This window comes from Mauremys reevesii, linkage group 4 (genome assembly GCF_016161935.1).
Source record: "Mauremys reevesii isolate NIE-2019 linkage group 4, ASM1616193v1, whole genome shotgun sequence".
Taxonomy (NCBI): Eukaryota; Metazoa; Chordata; order Testudines; family Geoemydidae; genus Mauremys; species Mauremys reevesii.
In genome coordinates, this window is record NC_052626.1 from 87,211,841 (window position 1) to 87,223,303 (window position 11,463).

Here is an 11,463-nt window from a genome sequence, read left to right on the forward strand (position 1 = left end):
CAGAGTATTACATATCTAGATTGACTCACTGCACTTGCTAAAGTTTGTATGCCTAATGGCTAGTGAAAAGAAGTATGGTTATAGTTTGCCAGACTACAATACAGGAAGGTAATTCATATTCCCAGTATATTGAAATCAAAGGAAAAGGAGTTGGGCCCAAAATGAGTAACCAAAGTTTTTTAAAAAAAATGTATGGACCATTTCAGCTCTTTTTGTGCAACACTGTCAAAGTAAGAATAAACTGATGAAGAAACAATCCTTTCCAGACAATTTTACTTTAATATTAAATAATTGTTTGTTGTTTTTCATTAAACTGAAAACACTTGTAGACTGTAACTAAAATAATATAGTTTTTTAAATCATCTTGGAATTATCACATTGTTCATGATCAGTTTTTGAATAACCATAATTTACCATGATACATGGCATGAAATAAAGAAAAATTATTACCTCAAGGACTGTTTAAGACTCCGTGTAAACCCTGGTCGAAATTAGCAAATTTCACAGGATGATCACAGTGATGATTTAAAATGTCATGGATTGTCCCAAACTAATAGCAAACCTGAGTGGGAATGTGGAAATTATTTACAGAGCAAGAAAATAATTATCAATGTCTGTTTTTATTATGAATAAAAAAAATATTCAGCAAAGCATCTTTCTAGGATATGAGTTATATGCTGGTGTACTTGACTACATCTAATGTAGTCACCCTTTCACTTTCTTCCTAGTATACTGGACAGCTATTAAACCACAATATACTGTGACTAGGGTTGTCAAGGGATTAAAAAAATAATCATGATTAATCATGCAATTAATTGTGCGTTTAATAATAGAATACCATGTATTTAACTATTCTGGATGTTTTCTACATTTTCAAATATATTCATTTCAATTACAACACAATACAAAGTGTACAGTGTAGAGTACTTTATATTTACTTTTGATTACAAATATTTGCACTGTAAAAAAACCAAAAGAAATAGTATTTTTCAGTTCACCTCATACAAGTACTATAGTGCAATCTCTTTTACGCTGTCACGATACTTACAAATGTAGATTCTTTTTATTACATAGCTGCACTCAAAAACAAAACAATGTAAAACTTTAGAGCCTACAAGTCCAATCAGTTCTACTTCTTGTTCAGCCAAGCACTCAGGCAAAGAAGTTTGTTTACATTTGCAGGAGATAATGCTGCCCTCTTCTTGTTTACGTCACCTGAAAAGTGAGAAGAGGCGTTCTCATGGCACTGTTGTAGCCCATGTCATAAGATATTTATGTGCCAGATGCGCTAAAGATTCATATGTCCCTTCATGCTTCAACCACCATTCCAGAGGACATATGTCCATGATGCTGCTGGGTTCTGCTTGATAACTATGCACAGCAGTGCAGACTGACCCTTATTTTCATCATCTGAGTCAGATGCGACCAGTAGAAGGTTGATATTCTTTTTTGGTGGTTCGAGTTCTGTAGTTTCCGCATCAGAGTGTTGCTCTTTTAAGACTTCTGAAAGCATGCTCCACACCTCATCCCTCTTGGATTTTGGATGGCACTTCAGATTCTTACCTTGGGTCAAGTGCTGTACCTATCCTTAGAAATCTCACATTCGTACCTTCTTTGTGTTTTGTCAAATGTGCTGTGAAAGTGTTCTTAAACCAAACATGTGCTGGGTTATCATCTGAGACTGCTATAACATGAAATATATGGCAGAATGCAGGTAAAACAGAACAGGAGACATACAATTCTCCCCCAAGGAGTTCAGTCACAAATTTAATTAATACATTATTTTTGTTAATGAGCATCAGCATGGAAGCATGTCCTCTGAAATGGTGGCCGAAGCATGAAGGGGCATATGAATGTTTAGTATATCTGGCACATAAATTCCTTGCAACACCAGCTACAAAAGTGCAATGCAAATACCTGTTCTTACTTTCAGGTGACATTGTAAATAAGGAGCAGTCAGTAGTATCTCCCGTAAATGTAAACAAACTTGTTTTTCTTAGCAATTGGCTGAACAAGAAGTAGGACTAAGTGGACTTGTAGGCTCTAAAGTTTTACTTTTTGTTTTTGAGTGCAGATATGTAATAAAAAGAATCTACATTTGTAAGTTACTTTCATGATAAAGATTGCACTACAATACTTGTATGAGATGAACTGAAAAATACTATTTCTTTTGTTTATCACTTTTACAGTGCAAATATTTGTAATAAAAATGAGCACTGTACACTTTGTATTGTGTTGTAATTGAAATTAATATATTTGAAAATGTTGAGAAAATCAATAATATGTAATACATTTCAATTGGTGTTCTATTTAACAGTGTGATTAAACTGCAAGGAATCACAATTATTATTTTTTTTTAGTTTAATCGCATGAGTTGATTGCAATTAATCAACAGCCCTAATTGTTATCTGGATTCATTTTGCATGTGCATTACCCCTCCCCTCCCCCCCCCGATATGCTCATGCATGGGGCTTTAAAGAAGGCCTTGGTCTTGGTGTTGCAATATGTTGGGTACAACCTCTGACAGAGCCTTGAGGGTTCACAAGGAGGATCCTAGCTCTCTGGTGATCTGAAAGGTTTAGGGGAATATCCTCACATTATTGACAGGTTTCCCTTAGTTGTGGCCTAGCAGCAGCTTGTTGAAATGATCTCTCAAATGGTTTATACAAACTAGAGATGGGATCAGGGAGACAGGTTTTCTAACTTGATTTAAGGCCCAGCTAAACAGCAGATTCTTTGAGAGAATACACTGAAAAGTGATATGCTTTTGCACTTACAGCCATTGGCTCATTATGGGGTCTTGTATCGGGGGTAGCCATGTTACTCTGTATCCACAAAAACAACAAGGAGTCTGCATCTGAAGAAGTGAGGTTTTTACCCACGAAAGCTTATGTCCAAATAAATCTGTTAGTCTTTAAGGTGCCACCAGACTCCTTGTTGTTTTTATGGGGTCTTGTGACCAGTTGCCCAGCTGAATTCTTTTTTTTTTTTTAGAATTCTAAACCTTTTTCAAATGGAACAGCATTCCCTAGCATTTCTCCTCCCTTTCTCATTTCAAATTGAATAAAGAGCCACGTGTAAGACATTTAAACGTCTATAACTTCGGTATTAGGCCACAGAAACTCCCCAGACTTGTCTCCATGCAATGTGGTGAAATAGATGTTATCAAGAAGGAAGCTGCCTGATTTCTGTTTCCTCACTAGATCTGCTTATTAGCTTCTCCAAACAAATGCAAGGACTAGAACTGGTTGCCATTGGAAGTCAAAGGTGTCAATGGGAGCAGGATCACACTATCAGTCAGTATTGGAAAATGAATGCAGAGCCAGCAGCAGGGTTTGAAATGAATTAGATAAATATTTTGAACAGTGTAACTTTATTATTAGACTCATGGCTGAATCACCAAGTTGTTATCTGGATCCAAACTTCTACAAAGTTTGGGAGTACTTGAATGTGGGGTTTTCAGTTAGGCTCATCTCTAGTGCATTAAATAGTCTGAACTTTTTGAACCAAACTGCCATAAAAAGTAACATGCAAGGTCAAAGCATACTCTCCATTTGCACCTGTAAATCTGTTCCTTGGGCATACAACTGGATAATAATTTTTATGTACTGTTTTTTGTATCCAGCTTAGAGATGAAGGTAGGTATGACCTTGGCCCTTCCTCTTACTAATAAAAGGCTACACCTGAAACTAGTGTCAAAGTGACATTTAGAATAGCTGGCTATATAAAGTATATTTGGAAACAAAGGGTGCCATTATCCCTTTGAACAGGGGCGGCTCTAGGATTTGCGCCGCCCCAAGCAGGGCGGCACACCGCGGGGGGTGCTCTGGTGGTCGCCGGTCCCACGGCTCCGGTGGCCCTCCCGCAGGCACGCCTGTGGATGCTCCACCAAAGCCGCGGGACCAGCGGACCCTCGGGCATGCCTGCGGGAGGTCCACCGGAGCCGCCTGCCGCCCTCCCGCGGGACGCCGCCCCAAGAGCGCGCTTGGCGCGCTGGGGTCTGGAGCCGGCCCTGCCTTTGAATAATGTTTTTGAATGATCAAAATATTCTGATCAATTAAAGGCTCCTTGAAAGCAAACTATAAGTTTGCAAGTATGCAGACTCAGGAAATTTCATCTGGAAAAATTACTTTACAGGCATAAGGAGGAAGAATGATCCAGTGGTTAGGTCAATAGCCTGAAACTTCGGAGGCCAGGGCTTGCTTCGCTGGTGTTATGATGCAATGCAGTGTTCCTCAAAGATGAGCCACAGATTTCTTTGGTAACTTTCACATTTTGAGACTAGTGGTAAAAGGATTACACTTTGCACAAAAATAAAGTTAGAGCTACTGTTAACACAACATTTGTGGGATGATGCTAGCTGATACTCCACCACTTGGTGTGAGATCTAAGTTGGCTATAGATGTCATCCCATACGTTTACACATCCTCTCTAATGCACCTCAGCTTCTCTAGCAGCATAACGAAGCCCAAGGTAAATAAGTCTTTAGCTCCTTTAATGCAGAGCTGTAAACTAAGACTCCTATTGTCCAGCACTACATAGTGAAACATTACAGCAAAATTAGGTGTTGACTTCTGATCTCTCTTTCTCTCTGAACAGCCAATTGGTTCTTCATATATTCTTCAAAGAATTGCTTGTATTTTGGTAGTAACAGGACTCATTTCTCCAGGAATTTGTAGCTCCTTAGCCATAAACTAGTCCCCCAAAGAATGCTGAGCCACTTATCAAACTGTGATACTATGTCCCATATTCCGCAGAGATATGGTTATGATATAATTAAGGCATAACTAAGATGTATTTTATGCAATATGGGTCATGTGAGATATCATTAGAAAGGATATGATTTACTGAATATGATTTATTTGTATGTGTGTCATTTTTGTATCCTTCATGAACATGTGCTTTTGGATTAGATTAAATAGAGTTTAATAGCTAGAAAAAATTAGAATTTGGCCTTTGAATTTTGCAGCCTAAGCTATAAATGTGAACACTATATACAGCTATAAATATGCAGTAGCTAAGAACAGTCTCACATTTCTTACCAATTTAGTTAAAAACATTTTAATAGGATGACTACAAATATTTAAGATGCACTTGATTCCAACAAAAGTGATCCAAAATAATGTTGTTAAAAAGTAAAAATCAGCACAATTTTAAATGAAACTGTATGATTCTCTGAAATACATCATTGTGTGCATGTATATATGTGCCATAGTTTAAAGATTTTCTCATTTATTTCAATACCAATAGCACTTTAGGAAGCTCACTGTCAGTGGATTTAGCACTTACCTTTTGATGCTCTGGCTGGTATGTGTTCAACATTCATCCTAGATGGAATTAGTTTGAAGGTCTTAGCTCAAGTGCTCTTAGCGGATAGTGCCTTACATCATCAGAAATACTATATCATAGGTCAGTACAGTTTTTCAGGTTAGCCCAGAAATGAGCTAGCATGAAAACTGAATTTTCTGTTGAATTACACAGTAATGCCTCTTCTCCTAATTTTTGTTTGTTTTGTTACTGTGGCAGTTTACTGAGGACCAAAATCTCCCACCTTACACAAAGCTCAAGTAAAAGGGCTTTGCAGAAAAGAGATCTGCAGTGGAGGATCGCCACTTTAGAGATCCGCCGTGACGATCCTCCACATGTTTGGAGGATGGAATTCATGAGAGGCATAGTCATATCTGTGGCTGCTCTGCATTCATTTGGACATTCTCGACAAGAGCTGTCTGTGATGTGCCTCATCTCTCTGCAGCAAAATCATACCACCTTTTCAGCCATTGAGCCCATTGCTTCAGTAGGAATATTTGTGTCAGGAAATGCTCACCAATATGAGTAAGGATTGCAAAAGATCCCAGCACAACTAGTAGTTTCCCCTAGGTCCCATGGAGAGTTGATAGAACTGAGCCAGGGAGGCTTGACTCCCAGCCCCATACTTGGAGGTGTCAAACAATGTTCCCCTGGGACAGGCTATTTACACAACTGTCACTAATAATAATGGCTGAGAGATTGTTTTCTTCTTACTTTCCCTATTGTAGAGTTGCACCAGAGAAAGCGAAGTGGGGTAGAAGGAGATGAGTGCTGTGGGGCAGAAGGAAGACTTTTTTTTTTAATGTTTCTATGGTACCTCTCAGTAGCTTGCACACTTTCACAAGGGCTTCCCCTAAAATCCAGACAGGCAGATTATGAATGAAAGAAAAGCTGATGATATATGGAGGTAAATTAAACTGTTACTTTAATATCAAATACATTTATTGGACATCATAGGTGGTTGGGTCCATATCTTGCCATTCTAATTCAGGTGAAATGATCCCAGATTTGGGGACAAGACGGTATATCAGATTTTTTTTTCCACTTCACTTATTTTTAGTTTTCCAATATGAGCACATACAGGTGTATTTGTCCCCAGTGAGTTTCTCAGGCTGGCATGTATTTTCCTAGAATACAGGAAAGTAAACAAAATCTTCCCAAATCCCTGCTATCACATTTTATAAAGGTCCTCTTTGGGTGTGGGCATGTTTCCTGTTGTAGTCTTGCTACAATCTTGAAGAGACAGAAGGGAGCTCCTTCTTCTTTGCTTTCTCTTGCGTTCATCCCTGTCAGGCTTTCAAGCTCTAGATTCCTAATAGGCAGGTGTAGTAACACTCCTTTTTTTTTTTTTTTAGTTTTTTAAAATCTCATTTTGCTTTGACCAGATCTTGTATCTACATAAATTGTCCCACACATGAACAAATCAGGGAACATAGCTCAGCAGTAAGTGCAACTACTTTGTGAATTGCCATATAACGGGGTGCAGCTGTGCCCCTCTAGCTTCTGCCCCTGCTGTACCCACAAACCAGCCAGAGACCTCTGTGGTGGTGCAATCACCCATGCTCTTTATTTACAGTTTATTTTCCCACCACCTTGTAGCTACAAACCACTTCAGTCTTATAGCCTCAGTGGCTGCTAGCTCCTGCAGCCAGCAGGGAAGAACTCCCACTCCCTCTAACGCCTTTCCTCTCTTTCTCTGGCTTCCTTCCTGCCAGCCTTTATGTAGGCCCTGGCTACCGGGGCTGGTAGCTGTTCTCCTTTTGCCAATCAGGCATGGGCTTACTCCGCCAACTCCAATTCTCCTTTCTTCCGTGGAGCTGGTGTGACAGAGGCCTGGCTCAAGGTTCCTTAGCCAGCACACTGTCACATATCTCTTTGCAAGGTGAGCTGGGGGAAAAATAATAATCATGGGGATTTCAGTTTTAGCCTCTAGGCTCTAGTAGTCTAGATTCATTGAGTCCAGGGTTTGATGAGAGATTTCATATGTTCTTTATGGTGTGCCCTCTTCTTGACCTGACTCCCAATGGTAATGAAATTTTATCCTTTATGAAATCTCCTAAGTATTTCATCAAAAAGGTGAAAGACAAGAACAAACGTTGGGGTTTTTTTCGACTGTTTGTGGAGGAACACCACACTACTATTTTTAAAGTGATAGTACTGAAGGGCTGTGAAGCTAGTTTTGCAAAATGAGAATGTTTATAACTTTTTTGTTTATATAAACACTCAAGCATTCTAGTCCCTTTATAGGCACATGCATGAGAAGGTCCTACTTTGAGGAGTTTACAGTCTCTGTCCCCAATCCGGCAAACTTTTAGTGAATGAATAATTGTATTAATCTGAGTGAGCCTGTAGGTGTCATGCTATTCTTCCTCTGGGATTTCTTAGCTGAGGAAACTTAGGTATGTGAGTAAGTGCTTGCAGAATTTGGGCCAAAACTGATAATATACACTTCAATCCCTCTACTAACTGCTACTTTATTTTTGAACCGTTGTCTAATTTTAATAGTCTTTTTTGTCTACATGCAGTTCAGTCCAAAGCTATTTTCAGAACACCTTTTCTGCTCAAAAACCATGTAACAAGTGAATAGTTTGGATTTCCACCACACATAACCTCACTCCAGCATTGCTTTGTTTGTTCTATTTTCCTTCACTTAACTGCACACTGTGCTCAGTCTCTAGCCACAAAAAAGCAGCTGATGAATTAGAGATTTGCTTCAGTACATAGCTGGGGCCAGATCATGCTCTCATTGGGTTCACACAGCTGTAACGGAGGGCTATATCTTTGAGTAATGTAGCTATATATCCATTAGACATTTTAGAGAAATGAATCATTCCCACTAAAGCTATTTTGTTAGCTTTACTCCCTGTTTCACTTTGCTTTTTTAATATACAGATATATAATTGGCAAAAGCATCAGCATTGGCCTGATTACTGAGTTAGAAATTGATGTTCTTCAAGTTCAATGAAATCTGTGTTCTGTCAATATAACCATAGCTGTGCCAGTGAAATTGAAGAACTGAGGGATAGGCTAAATTCTCTTGTCCAGTGACAATTAGTTGAATTAAATTTGGACTTTTCATCTCATGAGAAATTCTGAAACTTCAATATTGGTTTTCACCCTGAATCAGGATGCTAACTTTGATTTGGAAATGTCAAAATGTTGGATCAAAATGAAACCACAATGCTCAAAATTAAAACGTTTCAGTTTATTGAACAGACCTGAGATTCTACATTTCGTGTTGGTTCAGAATTAAACTGCGTTTTTCCCAAATTGGTGGTGTGCCTCGAGAGCTGTAGTTTGGAAGCCAGATGGCCGCTGTCTCCCCTATGGGCCAGGCTTTATCTTGCACAATGCACTAGGTGTTTCCAGTATTGTTATATCCATGTGGGTCCCAGGATATTAGACCCACAAGTTGGGTGAGACAGTGTCTTTTATTGGACCAGCTTCTGTTGGTGAGAGAGACAAGCTTTCGAGCCACACAGAGCTCTTCTTCAGGGAAGAGAAAAGGTAGACCAAATGTTGCAGCTAAATGCACTTGGAACAGATTGTTTCACATAAGTTATTAGCACAGATTCTAAGGGACTGCCTTGCATTTAGCTGTGACACTTGGAGTACCTTTTCGCAGCTCCAAGAAGAGTTCTGTGTGGTTCAAAAGTTTCTCTTTCACCAACAGAAGCTGGTCCAATAAAAGACACTGCCTCACTCACCTTGTTTCTCTTATACCCTGTGACTGACACGGCTACAACTACACTGCATACGTATTCTAAGAAATATTCTAAGACAAGTAGTCTGTTAACACCTCTGCAGTCATAAGCCAAAAATCGAGGGAGCCATAAATCCAGTCTCTTTATTAAAACCACCATTTTAGAGTCTAGCAAAGTTATGAATTTAAGCTTCTAGGCTCATCCTTTGAAGATGTTCAAGTTTCCTATGAGAACAAAGACAGTTTGAGATCAAATATGGAGTGATCGTTTTGTGAAAAGTGTATGCCTATGGGTGATATGGTGTTTTTTGTCTTTTTTATCATTTTTCTGTGTGAGTTCATCTGAGTGTAATTGTCTGGTTTCACCCACATAGTTATTGCGGCATTTAGTGCACTGGCTGAGGTACATGCCATGTCATGTGTAGGACCTATGGATCTCAATTGGTAGAGCATCAGACTTTTAATCTGAAGGTCCAGGTTCTTGTCCCTGGTCAGATGATGAACTATTCGGCAAGATCTTAAAAATCTGTCTTTGTGGACAGGAGAAGGGATAGCTCAGTGGTTTGAGCATTAGCCTGCTTAAACTCTGGGTTGTGAGTTCAATTATTGAGGGGGCCATTTAGGGATCTGGAGCAAAAATCTGTCTGGGGATCAGCCCTGCTTTAAGCAGGGGGATGGACTAGATGACCTCCTAAGGTCCCTTCCAAGCCTCATATTCTATGATCTTGAAAAGCATGTTGGTGACTAGCAGTGGCGATAAGTCTTCAGGCTTTGCATCTGTTATGATAGGGTCCAGTGCTGCTTTAGGTTGATGGGTTTAGGTCTGTGTGAAGCTTGCTTCTTATGATGAACCTGGGAGCGTAAATTTGTAACTTTGCTAGACACTAAAAATCATGGTCTTAATGCAGACTCCGTATTTATGGCTTATTACAACAAACTGCAACCCACTAACTCTTCTCCCCTCCCCTACTTTTTTGGTCCTATGACTGCCGAGATATTAACAAGCCCCTTCACCTTGAATGGTCTCAGAGGGTATGTCTACACAGCAATGTAAGCCTAGGGTTAGTGAGACTTGAGTCACTGACCCATGCAAGGGAACCTTGGGCTTGAGCATCTACACTGCATTTTGACCCTAGAGTAAGACTTTTCTGACCCAGGCTTGAACCTAGGTCTCTGGTATCCACAGTGCCGTGCGCAGACATGAATCAAAGTAAACCTATCCCAGAGTGCCTTTTACCGCACCAATGTCGACATGTCGGGAATGCAGTTCACTCTACTTCCCACGCTGTTTCCTAGCTGTGGCAATGCTATTGATGGGATTCAGATGCCCACAAGGAGCATATGAGTGCACAAACTGCATAATTAGCTCCTTTGGTGGCTGTCTCAGTAGAAAGACTGCAGTTTGAGATGGTTTATTACTGAACTGCCATCTAATCTGAGATTTGGGTTCTCCACCTCTAGGCTGAGTCACATTGGAAGGAAAATGCCCCTGTTCTGAAGATAATTAAGACATCAGGTTCCAGGGCTGTCAAACTATTTTTTGTCTTTGTTTTAAAGTTTGACAGAAAATGTAAGTTTCAGAGGAAACACACATACGTACACGTCTGCTGGCTGAGGAACAGTGAAGTGAATCCCCAGGACTTGGGGTGCAGTGTGCTCCAGCACCCTTCTGTGATCCTTTACCTTGGTCACCACTGAACCCCAGGAGGCAGGGATAAGGGATCCCCCGGAACCTGTGGGGAAGTTTTGGGGCTGGTTCCCACTCACCCCCTGCTTCCCAAACACCCTCACAATGCATGCTGCCCAGGCAACCCCTGCACATGCATCTCCAATGAGGGCGTGGGGTGGGGGAGAGGGGACAGGAGAAAGGGGCCAGAGATGGGAGTGGGGACTAAATAGCCAACCCCTTCTGGCTCAGCACAGATGGGGAAGGGATGACCTGCTCCCCTCCCCCAACATCCTGGCCGCTCGGAGCCACCACCTGCCTGTCAGCTTTGCTCCATGATCTGGGCAAGCTCTGTGCAGCAGTGAGGAGTAGACAGTGTGCTCTGCCAGGCAGTAGTGGTGCATCTGCAGCACTGCTCCTCTGCCACTGAAAACTCTGGGATACATCTGGATAGGGCTTCTGAGACTCCTATCACATAGGAAAGTGATAGGGCTTGGACCCCAGGTCCCAGCTTAACACAAGATCAGACTCTCCAGCCCTGAAGGGAGGGGGACTCTAGGTCTGAGACATAGGCTAGCACAATTGGTGTGTGAATGCAAGGGGGGTTACGCTTGAGCCCAGGCTCATGTTGCTAACAAACTAATGTTAACTACTGATGCTAAACAATCTGTTCCACCTTGCATTTATGTGACACCACTGAGTACCTTTCCCGGAGCTGAAGAAGAGCTCTGTCGCTTGAAAGCTTGCTTATTTTACCAACAGAAGTTAGTCTAATACAAAATATTAT